The 13187-nt window shown below is 49.1% G+C and overlaps 8 non-coding genes across 8 annotated transcripts; all 8 read right to left on the bottom strand.

Annotated features, from left to right (window-relative positions):
- Positions 1–536: 536 nt before the first annotated feature.
- On the bottom strand, positions 537–617 carry LOC126057825 (small nucleolar RNA SNORD115). The gene has a single exon (XR_007512898.1). It is a non-coding gene; the product is annotated as a small nucleolar RNA SNORD115 (small nucleolar RNA).
- Positions 618–2235: 1618 nt separating this feature from the next.
- LOC126057910 (small nucleolar RNA SNORD115) lies at positions 2236–2313 on the bottom strand. The gene has a single exon (XR_007512984.1). It is a non-coding gene; the product is annotated as a small nucleolar RNA SNORD115 (small nucleolar RNA).
- A 1617-nt stretch (positions 2314–3930) lies between these two features.
- Positions 3931–4011, bottom strand: LOC126057646 (small nucleolar RNA SNORD115). Its single transcript, XR_007512722.1, has one exon. It is a non-coding gene; the product is annotated as a small nucleolar RNA SNORD115 (small nucleolar RNA).
- Positions 4012–5629: 1618 nt separating this feature from the next.
- On the bottom strand, positions 5630–5707 carry LOC126057793 (small nucleolar RNA SNORD115). The gene has a single exon (XR_007512866.1). It is a non-coding gene; the product is annotated as a small nucleolar RNA SNORD115 (small nucleolar RNA).
- A 1617-nt stretch (positions 5708–7324) lies between these two features.
- LOC126057813 (small nucleolar RNA SNORD115) lies at positions 7325–7405 on the bottom strand. The gene has a single exon (XR_007512886.1). It is a non-coding gene; the product is annotated as a small nucleolar RNA SNORD115 (small nucleolar RNA).
- Positions 7406–9023: 1618 nt separating this feature from the next.
- On the bottom strand, positions 9024–9101 carry LOC126057792 (small nucleolar RNA SNORD115). Its single transcript, XR_007512865.1, has one exon. It is a non-coding gene; the product is annotated as a small nucleolar RNA SNORD115 (small nucleolar RNA).
- Positions 9102–10718: 1617 nt separating this feature from the next.
- Positions 10719–10799, bottom strand: LOC126057801 (small nucleolar RNA SNORD115). Its single transcript, XR_007512875.1, has one exon. It is a non-coding gene; the product is annotated as a small nucleolar RNA SNORD115 (small nucleolar RNA).
- A 1618-nt stretch (positions 10800–12417) lies between these two features.
- On the bottom strand, positions 12418–12495 carry LOC126057791 (small nucleolar RNA SNORD115). The gene has a single exon (XR_007512864.1). It is a non-coding gene; the product is annotated as a small nucleolar RNA SNORD115 (small nucleolar RNA).
- Positions 12496–13187: the final 692 nt, after the last annotated feature.

The following is a 13187-nucleotide window of genomic DNA, read 5'->3' as shown; positions in this document are numbered from 1 at the left end:
GGCTTTCAACTAGGGCAAGTCTCTCTGGTTTCTCCAGTAGAGCTGCTACACACTCCCATCCCGTAAAGAGTTGAGAGTTGAAAATATTCTCAAATTCCGTAGACATACCCGACTGGGAACCGGACGATCAAAAATTACTCAAGTGGAAATTCTTCTAGGTTCCTGTGCTTCCTAACTATCCACCCGTGCATATCACCGCCACTTGGTCAATAGGTCAGGTCAAGCTCAAAGCAGGGGACACGTCTCAGCTTTTCCACAAAACCCGACTGCCTCTTGGGCTCCATTTTCACTTGTCTAAGTGTCACCAGAGACAAGGGAGAACCGCCATCATTCACTCACCTTGAGTTCTTTCGGTGGTGAATCTCCTGAAAGCAGGTCTTTCCAAATGACAGAAAAAGACGAAAAGAGCCAAGGAATCAGCATGACCAAAATCGGTCAGGGAGGAGTTTTTGATCACTTGGTGGAGGAAAAAGGGATCCAAACGGGGGTCCACTCTGAAGCAGATCATTAACGTTAGGGAAAAGGAGTTTCTCTCTGGGCCTCAGCGGGATCCTATTGAGCATGATTTTTATGTCATCATCTCTCTTGGAGACAAGTTGAGGTGTCTTCGTTGACCCGAGACATCTCAATCCCCGGGAGAAATCACCTGAGTCTTCAAGTTCCTCACCACCGATATCGTCCATCCAGCCCGCAATCACGCAGGATGAGAAGGTTCGCACATCCTCTTCCGGTTTCCCGGGGAGTAGCTTGACCCTCATGAAAGCAGGAAAACAGGCTTCGACCTTGCAATCCTTTGAGGAAGGGCAAAGAAGTAAGTCAGACATCAGACGAGAGACATTCATTGCCTAACAGCTATGCTTTTTCCACATATAGCCCAAAAGAGGGACGAAATCAAGACACACACTTCTCGCCCATTAGTGAGACTGCTGACCCTTGACAGAAAGGCAGACGCGTGCCAGATCAAGACAAGGCATAGAGGACTCCGAATGGAGAAAAGTACTCAGGAAGTCCCAGCCAAGAACAGGCTATTCATTTGATCAGCCCCGGCTAATGTCTACGAGGAAGCCGAATCTGTGTCCACAGGCACGGATCCGTGCACGAGCACTTCCAGGAAATGACATCCAAGGGTTCCCAAAACTGGGGATCTTCAAATGAGCTGTGGGACACTCGGAAGAGTGCTTTCACCAAGAATTTGGCCCCAAAATCAACTAGGCATTTCCAGAGTTTGATTTCACCCTTGTGCCATGGAGAGACACAGTCAAGGCCACCTCATTCCCAAAGAATGGGAACACAGGGAACACATCTCCTCCTGTTTATCAACCATCAGAGGATTCCTTGGCACAAAGAGAGCAGGAGTCTTATGGAACCTCTACAGGATTCCAACCAACTCTGTAGGAACAGGGATCTTTGCACATGTGCAAGGCAGCACTTATGCCTGCTTTCACTGTCTAGAGCTCCAGGGAAACATGACCTCCTGTGGCATCAACCTGAAAGTGCTCCTGACCCTCGTGTCCCCTTCACACCTGGCATCGACCCTGACTTTAGATTTTCTACGCAGTTATCTGTGCAGCTACCTTTACTTGAAAGCTGGAGCCAGCTATCAGACTACTGAGTCGCTCATCCAATTTCAAGATTCACGGGAAAAGCGACCTGCAAATCCTGCGAGTCCAGCCGCAACTGACACACGCTTTCAATTACAGCAAGTTGACCAGTCTCCTGTAGAGCTCTGAGTCATTCACATCTCATAAATATCTTGGGAAAATACATTGTTCTAGTTGGCCGTTTCTCCCATTTCGGTAGGCCGTATCGGACTTGGACCCAGGCTATCGCAGATGACTCCAGCGCACATGTTTCAGGATTCTCTGATTCCTAAGTATCCACCCACGCACGTCACCGCCACTTAGTCAACCAGGCAAGGTCAAGCAAACACCAGGGGACATGCCTCAGCCTTGTCAGCAAACCCTACTGCCTTTTGTGGTGTATCCTCACTTGCCTAAGTGTCAGATGGGGCCAGGGCAAATCACGGGAAATCCCTCACCTTTTGTCCTCGCAACGGTGAACTCCTCGGAGGCAGGTTTTGCTAAAGGACACAAAAAGAGGAAAAGAGCCAAGGAATCAACCTGACCAAAATCGGCCACCCAGGTCTTTTGGATTACTTGGTGCAGGTGAAAGAAATCAAAATGGGAGTCCGCTCTAAAGAAGATCTGTAAGGCTGGGCCAAAGGACTTTCCCACAGGGCCTCAGCATAACCTCTCTGAGCATGATTTTTAGGTCATCGTCTCTCTTCCAGACAGATTATGTCATCATTGACCCCAGCCATATCACTCCCCAGGAAAAATCCCCTGAGACCTGAAGATGCTTACCACAAATGTCTTCCTTCCACCCAGGAAGGACAGTGGATGAGAGCGTTCACACATCATCTTCCAGGTTCCCGGGCAGTTGGCTTGACCCCCATGAAAGCAGAACAAGACACATCGACCTCACTAACCCTTTGAAAAGGGGAAATCAGTAAGACAGAGATCCCAGAAGAGAAACTCACTTCCCTAAGGCTAGGCTTTCAGCCAGACATTCGCGAACACATGGACAAAATCAAGACAGCCATTTGCAACCCACTGGGGAGTCTGCTGACCCATGACAGAAGGAGAGAATCATGCAATATTCAGAACAAGGCAGAGAGGTCTCTGGATGTAGCACAAATTTACAGGAGGACCCGGGCAAAAGGAGCCTTTGCCATTGCTTAAGCCTGACTGATGTGTTGAAGGCAGCCAACTATGCGTCCACGGGCACTGTCCAATGTGTGCGGACTCCCGGGAAATGGCACCCAAGAGTCCCCAGCACCGGGGGATCTTCAAATCAGCTGGAGGACATTTGGAAAAGAATAGCTTTCCAAGAATTCTGCCAACACTTGTTAAAATTGCCACAGTCCTTCAACGCTTTCGTTTCACCACTGAGCCATGGAGAGACACAATCGAATCTACCTCAGGCCCCAATAATCCCCAGAGAGGGAACACATCTCCTCCCGTATATCAAGCATCAGAGGATCCCGTGGGGCACACGGAAAAGGAGTTCTATGGAATCTCTACAAGATTCCAAAGATCTGTCAAGAAAATGATCTTTCCACATGTGGAAGGCAGCAATTATGCCTGCATTGCCTGATTAGGCTGTCAGCAGATCCTGACCTCCTGTGGTATGAACCTGAAACTAGTCATGACGCTCGCGACCCACGTACCGAATGGTATTGAGCCTGGCATTAGCTTTTTGACTCAGATAGTGGTGCTGCTGCCTTTTCTTGAATGCTACAGCGAGGTATCAGGCTACTCCAGTCTTCATCCAATACCAAGATGTCTGGGAAAGACGCCCTGGAGATCCTAAGAGTCCAGTCGCAACTGACACAGGCTTTCAACTAGGGCAAGTCTCTCTGGTTTCTCCAGTAGAGCTGCTACACACTCCCATCCCGTAAAGAGTTGAGAGTTGAAAATATTCTCAAATTCCATAGACATACCCGACTGGGAACCGGACGATCAAAAATTACTCAAGTGGAAATTCTTCTAGGTTCCTGTGCTTCCTAACTATCCACCCGTGCATATCACCGCCACTTGGTCAATAGGTCAGGTCAAGCTCAAAGCAGGGGACACGTCTCAGCTTTTCCACAAAACCCGACTGCCTCTTGGGCTCCATTTTCACTTGTCTAAGTGTCACCAGAGACAAGGGAGAACCGCCATCATTCACTCACCTTGAGTTCTTTCGGTGGTGAATCTCCTGAAAGCAGGTCTTTCCAAATGACAGAAAAAGACGAAAAGAGCCAAGGAATCAGCATGACCAAAATCGGTCAGGGAGGAGTTTTTGATCACTTGGTGGAGGAAAAAGGGATCCAAACGGGGGTCCACTCTAAAGCAGATCATTAACGTTAGGGAAAAGGAGTTTCTCTCTGGGCCTCAGCGGGATCCTATTGAGCATGATTTTTATGTCATCATCTCTCTTGGAGACAAGTTGAGGTGTCTTCGTTGACCAGAGACATCTCAATCCCCGGGAGAAATCACCTGAGTCTTCAAGTTCCTCACCACCGATATCGTCCATCCAGCCCGCAATCACGCAGGATGAGAAGGTTCGCACATCCTCTTCCGGTTTCCCGGGGAGTAGCTTGACCCTCATGAAAGCAGGAAAACAGGCTTCGACCTTGCAATCCTTTGAGGAAGGGCAAAGAAGTAAGTCAGACATCAGACGAGAGGCATTCATTGCCTAACAGCTATGCTTTTTCCACATATAGCCCAAAAGAGGGACGAAATCAAGACACACACTTCTCGCCCATTAGTGAGACTGCTGACCCTTGACAGAAAGGCAGATGCGTGCCAGATCAAGACAAGGCATAGAGGACTCCGAATGGAGAAAAGTACTCAGGAAGTCCCAGCCAAGAACAGGCTATTCATTTGATCAGCCCCGGCTAATGTCTACGAGGAAGCCGAATCTGTGTCCACAGGCACGGATCCGTGCACGAGCACTTCCAGGAAATGACATCCAAGGGTTCCCAAAACTGGGGATCTTCAAATGAGCTGTGGGACACTCGGAAGAGTGCTTTCACCAAGAATTTGGCCCCCAAATCAACTAGGCATTTCCAGAGTTTGATTTCACCCTTGTGCCATGGAGAGACACAGTCAAGGCCACCTCATTCCCAAAGAATGGGAACACAGGGAACACATCTCCTCCTGTTTATCAACCATCAGAGGATTCCTTGGCACAAAGAGAGCAGGAGTCTTATGGAACCTCTACAGGATTCCAACCAACTCTGTAGGAACAGGGATCTTTGCACATGTGCAAGGCAGCACTTACGCCTGCTTTCACTGTCTAGAGCTCCAGGGAAACATGACCTCCTGTGGCATCAACCTGAAAGTGCTCCTGACCCTCGTGTCCCCTTCACACCTGGCATCGACCCTGACTTTAGATTTTCTACGCAGTTATCTGTGCAGCTACCTTTACTTGAAAGCTGGAGCCAGCTATCAGACTACTGAGTCGCTCATCCAATTTCAAGATTCACGGGAAAAGCGACCTGCAAATCCTGCGAGTCCAGCCGCAACTGACACACGCTTTCAATTACAGCAAGTTGACCAGTCTCCTGTAGAGCTCTGAGCCATTCACATCTCATAAATATCTTGGGAAAATACATTGTTCTAGTTGGCCGTTTCTCCCATTTCGGTAGGCCGTATCGGACTTGGACCCAGGCTATCGCAGATGACTCCAGCGCACATGTTTCAGGATTCTCTGATTCCTAAGTATCCACCCACGCACGTCACCGCCACTTAGTCAACCAGGCAAGGTCAAGCAAACACCAGGGGACATGCCTCAGCCTTGTCAGCAAACCCTACTGCCTTTTGTGGTGTATCCTCACTTGCCTAAGTGTCAGATGGGGCCAGGGCAAATCACGGGAAATCCCTCACCTTTTGTCCTCGCAACGGTGAACTCCTCGGAGGCAGGTTTTGCTAAAGGACACAAAAAGAGGAAAAGAGCCAAGGAATCAGCCTGACCAAAATCGGCCACCCAGGTCTTTTGGATTACTTGGTGCAGGTGAAAGAAATCAAAATGGGAGTCCGCTCTAAAGAAGATCTGTAAGGCTGGGCCAAAGGACTTTCCCACAGGGCCTCAGCATAACCTCTCTGAGCATGATTTTTAGGTCATCATCTCTCTTCCAGACAGATTATGTCATCATTGACCCCAGCCATATCACTCCCCAGGAAAAATCCCCTGAGACCTGAAGATGCTTACCACAAATGTCTTCCTTCCACCCAGGAAGGACAGTGGATGAGAGCGTTCACACATCATCTTCCAGTTTCCCGGGCAGTTGGCTTGACCCCCATGAAAGCAGGACAAGACACATCGACCTCACTAACCCTTTGAAAAGGGGAAATCAGTAAGACAGAGATCCCAGAAGAGAAACTCACTTCCCTAAGGCTAGGCTTTCAGCCAGACATTCGCGAACACATGGACAAAATCAAGAGAGCCATTTGCAACCCACTGGGGAGTCTGCTGACCCATGACAGAAGGAGAGAATCATGCAATATTCAGAAGAAGGCAGAGAGGTCTCTGGATGTAGCACAAATTTACAGGAGGACCCAGGCAAAAGGAGCCTTTGCCATTGCTTAAGCCTGACTGATGTGTTGAAGGCAGCCAACTATGCGTCCACGGGCACTGTCCAATGTGTGCGGACTCCCGGGAAATGGCACCCAAGAGTCCCCAGCACCGGGGGATCTTCAAATCAGCTGGAGGACATTTGGAAAAGAATAGCTTTCCAAGAATTCTGCCAACACTTGTTAAAATTGCCACAGTCCTTCAACGCTTTCGTTTCACCACTGAGCCATGGAGAGACACAATCGAATCTACCTCAGGCCCCAATAATCCCCAGAGAGGGAACACATCTCCTCCCGTATATCAAGCATCAGAGGATCCCGTGGGGCACACGGAAAAGGAGTTCTATGGAATCTCTACAAGATTCCAAAGATCTGTCAAGAAAATGATCTTTCCACATGTGGAAGGCAGCAGTTATGCCTGCATTGCCTGATTAGGCTGTCAGCAGATCCTGACCTCCTGTGGTATGAACCTGAAACTAGTCATGACGCTCGCGACCCACGTACCGAATGGTATTGAGCCTGGCATTAGCTTTTTGACTCAGATAGTGGTGCTGCTGCCTTTTCTTGAATGCTACAGCGAGGTATCAGGCTACTCCAGTCTTCATCCAATACCAAGATGTCTGGGAAAGACGCCCTGGAGATCCTAAGAGTCCAGTCGCAACTGACACAGGCTTTCAACTAGGGCAAGTCTCTCTGGTTTCTCCAGTAGAGCTGCTACACACTCCCATCCCGTAAAGAGTTGAGAGTTGAAAATATTCTCAAATTCCGTAGACATACCCGACTGGGAACCGGACGATCAAAAATTACTCAAGTGGAAATTCTTCTAGGTTCCTGTGCTTCCTAACTATCCACCCGTGCATATCACCGCCACTTGGTCAATAGGTCAGGTCAAGCTCAAAGCAGGGGACACGTCTCAGCTTTTCCACAAAACCCGACTGCCTCTTGGGCTCCATTTTCACTTGTCTAAGTGTCACCAGAGACAAGGGAGAACCGCCATCATTCACTCACCTTGAGTTCTTTCGGTGGTGAATCTCCTGAAAGCAGGTCTTTCCAAATGACAGAAAAAGACGAAAAGAGCCAAGGAATCAGCATGACCAAAATCGGTCAGGGAGGAGTTTTTGATCACTTGGTGGAGGAAAAAGGGATCCAAACGGGGGTCCACTCTAAAGCAGATCATTAACGTTAGGGAAAAGGAGTTTCTCTCTGGGCCTCAGCGGGATCCTATTGAGCATGATTTTTATGTCATCATCTCTCTTGGAGACAAGTTGAGGTGTCTTCGTTGACCCGAGACATCTCAATCCCCGGGAGAAATCACCTGAGTCTTCAAGTTCCTCACCACCGATATCGTCCATCCAGCCCGCAATCACGCAGGATGAGAAGGTTCGCACATCCTCTTCCGGTTTCCCGGGGAGTAGCTTGACCCTCATGAAAGCAGGAAAACAGGCTTCGACCTTGCAATCCTTTGAGGAAGGGCAAAGAAGTAAGTCGGACATCAGACGAGAGACATTCATTGCCTAACAGCTATGCTTTTTCCACATATAGCCCAAAAGAGGGACGAAATCAAGACACACACTTCTCGCCCATTAGTGAGACTGCTGACCCTTGACAGAAAGGCAGACGCGTGCCAGATCAAGACAAGGCATAGAGGACTCCGAATGGAGAAAAGTACTCAGGAAGTCCCAGCCAAGAACAGGCTATTCATTTGATCAGCCCCGGCTAATGTCTACGAGGAAGCCGAATCTGTGTCCACAGGCACGGATCCGTGCACGAGCACTTCCAGGAAATGACATCCAAGGGTTCCCAAAACTGGGGATCTTCAAATGAGCTGTGGGACACTCGGAAGAGTGCTTTCACCAAGAATTTGGCCCCAAATTCAACTAGGCATTTCCAGAGTTTGATTTCACCCTTGTGCCATGGAGAGACACAGTCAAGGCCACCTCATTCCCAAAGAATGGGAACACAGGGAACACATCTCCTCCTGTTTATCAACCATCAGAGGATTCCTTGGCACAAAGAGAGCAGGAGTCTTATGGAACCTCTACAGGATTCCAACCAACTGTGTAGGAACAGGGATCTTTGCACATGTGCAAGGCAGCACTTACGCCTGCTTTCACTGTCTAGAGCTCCAGGGAAACATGACCTCCTGTGGCATCAACCTGAAAGTGCTCCTGACCCTCGTGTCCCCTTCACACCTGGCATCGACCCTGACTTTAGATTTTCTACGCAGTTATCTGTGCAGCTACCTTTACTTGAAAGCTGGAGCCAGCTATCAGACTACTGAGTCGCTCATCCAATTTCAAGATTCATGGGAAAAGCGACCTGCAAATCCTGCGAGTCCAGCCGCAACTGACACACGCTTTCAATTACAGCAAGTTGACCAGTCTCCTGTAGAGCTCTGAGCCATTCACATCTCATAAATATCTTGGGAAAATACATTGTTCTAGTTGGCCGTTTCTCCCATTTCGGTAGGCTGTATCGGACTTGGACCCAGGCTATCGCAGATGACTCCAGCGCACATGTTTCAGGATTCTCTGATTCCTAAGTATCCACCCACGCACGTCACCGCCACTTAGTCAACCAGGCAAGGTCAAGCAAACACCAGGGGACATGCCTCAGCCTTGTCAGCAAACCCTACTGCCTTTTGTGGTGTATCCTCACTTGCCTAAGTGTCAGATGGGGCCAGGGCATATCACGGGAAATCCCTCACCTTTTGTCCTCGCAACGGTGAACTCCTCGGAGGCAGGTTTTGCTAAAGGACACAAAAAGAGGAAAAGAGCCAAGGAATCAGCCTGACCAAAATCGGCCACCCAGGTCTTTTGGATTACTTGGTGCAGGTGAAAGAAATCAAAATGGGAGTCCGCTCTAAAGAAGATCTGTAAGGCTGGGCCAAAGGACTTTCCCACAGGGCCTCAGCATAACCTCTCTGAGCATGATTTTTAGGTCATCATCTCTCTTCCAGACAGATTATGTCATCATTGACCCCAGCCATATCACTCCCCAGGAAAAATCCCCTGAGACCTGAAGATGCTTACCACAAATGTCTTCCTTCCACCCAGGAAGGACAGTGGATGAGAGCGTTCACACATCATCTTCCAGTTTCCCGGGCAGTTGGCTTGACCCCCATGAAAGCAGGACAAGACACATCGACCTCACTAACCCTTTGAAAAGGGGAAATCAGTAAGACAGAGATCCCAGAAGAGAAACTCACTTCCCTAAGGCTAGGCTTTCAGCCAGACATTCGCGAACACATGGACAAAATCAAGACAGCCATTTGCAACCCACTGGGGAGTCTGCTGACCCATGACAGAAGGAGAGAATCATGCAATATTCAGAACAAGGCAGAGAGGTCTCTGGATGTAGCACAAATTTACAGGAGGACCCGGGCAAAAGGAGCCTTTGCCATTGCTTAAGCCTGACTGATGTGTTGAAGGCAGCCAACTATGCGTCCACGGGCACTGTCCAATGTGTGCGGACTCCCGGGAAATGGCACCCAAGAGTCCCCAGCACCGGGGGATCTTCAAATCAGCTGGAGGACATTTGGAAAAGAATAGCTTTCCAAGAATTCTGCCAACACTTGTTAAAATTGCCACAGTCCTTCAACGCTTTCGTTTCACCACTGAGCCATGGAGAGACACAATCGAATCTACCTCAGGCCCCAATAATCCCCAGAGAGGGAACACATCTCCTCCCGTATATCAAGCATCAGAGGATCCCGTGGGGCACACGGAAAAGGAGTTCTATGGAATCTCTACAAGATTCCAAAGATCTGTCAAGAAAATGATCTTTCCACATGTGGAAGGCAGCAATTATGCCTGCATTGCCTGATTAGGCTGTCAGCAGATCCTGACCTCCTGTGGTATGAACCTGAAACTAGTCATGACGCTCGCGACCCACGTACCGAATGGTATTGAGCCTGGCATTAGCTTTTTGACTCAGATAGTGGTGCTGCTGCCTTTTCTTGAATGCTACAGCGAGGTATCAGGCTACTCCAGTCTTCATCCAATACCAAGATGTCTGGGAAAGACGCCCTGGAGATCCTAAGAGTCCAGTCGCAACTGACACAGGCTTTCAACTAGGGCAAGTCTCTCTGGTTTCTCCAGTAGAGCTGCTACACACTCCCATCCCGTAAAGAGTTGAGAGTTGAAAATATTCTCAAATTCCGTAGACATACCCGACTGGGAACCGGACGATCAAAAATTACTCAAGTGGAAATTCTTCTAGGTTCCTGTGCTTCCTAACTATCCACCCGTGCATATCACCGCCACTTGGTCAATAGGTCAGGTCAAGCTCAAAGCAGGGGACACGTCTCAGCTTTTCCACAAAACCCGACTGCCTCTTGGGCTCCATTTTCACTTGTCTAATTGTCACCAGAGACAAGGGAGAACCGCCGTCATTCACTCACCTTGAGTTCTTTCGGTGGTGAATCTCCTGAAAGCAGGTCTTTCCAAATGACAGAAAAAGACGAAAAGAGCCAAGGAATCAGCATGACCAAAATCGGTCAGGGAGGAGTTTTTGATCACTTGGTGGAGGAAAAAGGGATCCAAACGGGGGTCCACTCTAAAGCAGATCATTAACGTTAGGGAAAAGGAGTTTCTCTCTGGGCCTCAGCGGGATCCTATTGAGCATGATTTTTATGTCATCATCTCTCTTGGAGACAAGTTGAGGTGTCTTCGTTGACCCGAGACATCTCAATCCCCGGGAGAAATCACCTGAGTCTTCAAGTTCCTCACCACCGATATCGTCCATCCAGCCCGCAATCACGCAGGATGAGAAGGTTCGCACATCCTCTTCCGGTTTCCCGGGGAGTAGCTTGACCCTCATGAAAGCAGGAAAACAGGCTTCGACCTTGCAATCCTTTGAGGAAGGGCAAAGAAGTAAGTCAGACATCAGACGAGAGACATTCATTGCCTAACAGCTATGCTTTTTCCACATATAGCCCAAAAGAGGGACGAAATCAAGACACACACTTCTCGCCCATTAGTGAGACTGCTGACCCTTGACAGAAAGGCAGACGCGTGCCAGATCAAGACAAGGCATAGAGGACTCCGAATGGAGAAAAGTACTCAGGAAGTCCCAGCCAAGAACAGGCTATTCATTTGATCAGCCCCGGCTAATGTCTACGAGGAAGCCGAATCTGTGTCCACAGGCACGGATCCGTGCACGAGCACTTCCAGGAAATGACATCCAAGGGTTCCCAAAACTGGGGATCTTCAAATGAGCTGTGGGACACTCGGAAGAGTGCTTTCACCAAGAATTTGGCCCCAAAATCAACTAGGCATTTCCAGAGTTTGATTTCACCCTTGTGCCATGGAGAGACACAGTCAAGGCCACCTCATTCCCAAAGAATGGGAACACAGGGAACACATCTCCTCCTGTTTATCAACCATCAGAGGATTCCTTGGCACAAAGAGAGCAGGAGTCTTATGGAACCTCTACAGGATTCCAACCAACTCTGTAGGAACAGGGATCTTTGCACATGTGCAAGGCAGCACTTACGCCTGCTTTCACTGTCTAGAGCTCCAGGGAAACATGACCTCCTGTGGCATCAACCTGAAAGTGCTCCTGACCCTCGTGTCCCCTTCACACCTGGCATCGACCCTGACTTTAGATTTTCTACGCAGTTATCTGTGCAGCTACCTTTACTTGAAAGCTGGAGCCAGCTATCAGACTACTGAGTCGCTCATCCAATTTCAAGATTCACGGGAAAAGCGACCTGCAAATCCTGCGAGTCCAGCCGCAACTGACACACGCTTTCAATTACAGCAAGTTGACCAGTCTCCTGTGGAGCTCTGAGCCATTCACATCTCATAAATATCTTGGGAAAATACATTGTTCTAGTTGGCCGTTTCTCCCATTTCGGTAGGCCGTATCGGACTTGGACCCAGGCTATCGCAGATGACTCCAGCGCACATGTTTCAGGATTCTCTGATTCCTAAGTATCCACCCACGCACGTCACCGCCACTTAGTCAACCAGGCAAGGTCAAGCAAACACCAGGGGACATGCCTCAGCCTTGTCAGCAAACCCTACTGCCTTTTGTGGTGTATCCTCACTTGCCTAAGTGTCAGATGGGGCCAGGGCAAATCACGGGAAATCCCTCACCTTTTGTCCTCGCAACGGTGAGCTCCTCGGAGGCAGGTTTTGCTAAAGGACACAAAAAGAGGAAAAGAGCCAAGGAATCAGCCTGACCAAAATCGGCCACCCAGGTCTTTTGGATTACTTGGTGCAGGTGAAAGAAATCAAAATGGGAGTCCGCTCTAAAGAAGATCTGTAAGGCTGGGCCAAAGGACTTTCCCACAGGGCCTCAGCATAACCTCTCTGAGCATGATTTTTAGGTCATCATCTCTCTTCCAGACAGATTATGTCATCATTGACCCCAGCCATATCACTCCCCAGGAAAAATCCCCTGAGACCTGAAGATGCTTACCACAAATGTCTTCCTTCCACCCAGGAAGGACAGTGGATGAGAGCGTTCACACATCATCTTCCAGTTTCCCGGGCAGTTGGCTTGACCCCCATGAAAGCAGGACAAGACACATCGAACTCACTAACCCTTTGAAAAGGGGAAATCAGTAAGACAGAGATCCCAGAAGAGAAACTCACTTCCCTAAGGCTAGGCTTTCAGCCAGACATTCGCGAACACATGGACAAAATCAAGACAGCCATTTGCAACCCACTGGGGAGTCTGCTGACCCATGACAGAAGGAGAGAATCATGCAATATTCAGAAGAAGGCAGAGAGGTCTCTGGATGTAGCACAAATTTACAGGAGGACCCAGGCAAAAGGAGCCTTTGCCATTGCTTAAGCCTGACTGATGTGTTGAAGGCAGCCAACTATGCGTCCACGGGCACTGTCCAATGTGTGCGGACTCCCGGGAAATGGCACCCAAGAGTCCCCAGCACCGGGGGATCTTCAAATCAGCTGGAGGACATTTGGAAAAGAATAGCTTTCCAAGAATTCTGCCAACACTTGTTAAAATTGCCACAGTCCTTCAACGCTTTCGTTTCACCACTGAGCCATGGAGAGACACAATCGAATCTACCTCAGGCCCCAATAATCCCCAGAGAGG

This window comes from Elephas maximus, chromosome 13 (assembly GCF_024166365.1).
Source record: "Elephas maximus indicus isolate mEleMax1 chromosome 13, mEleMax1 primary haplotype, whole genome shotgun sequence".
NCBI classification, from domain to species: Eukaryota; Metazoa; Chordata; class Mammalia; order Proboscidea; family Elephantidae; genus Elephas; species Elephas maximus.
This window is presented reverse-complemented; position numbering and strand designations above follow the sequence as displayed.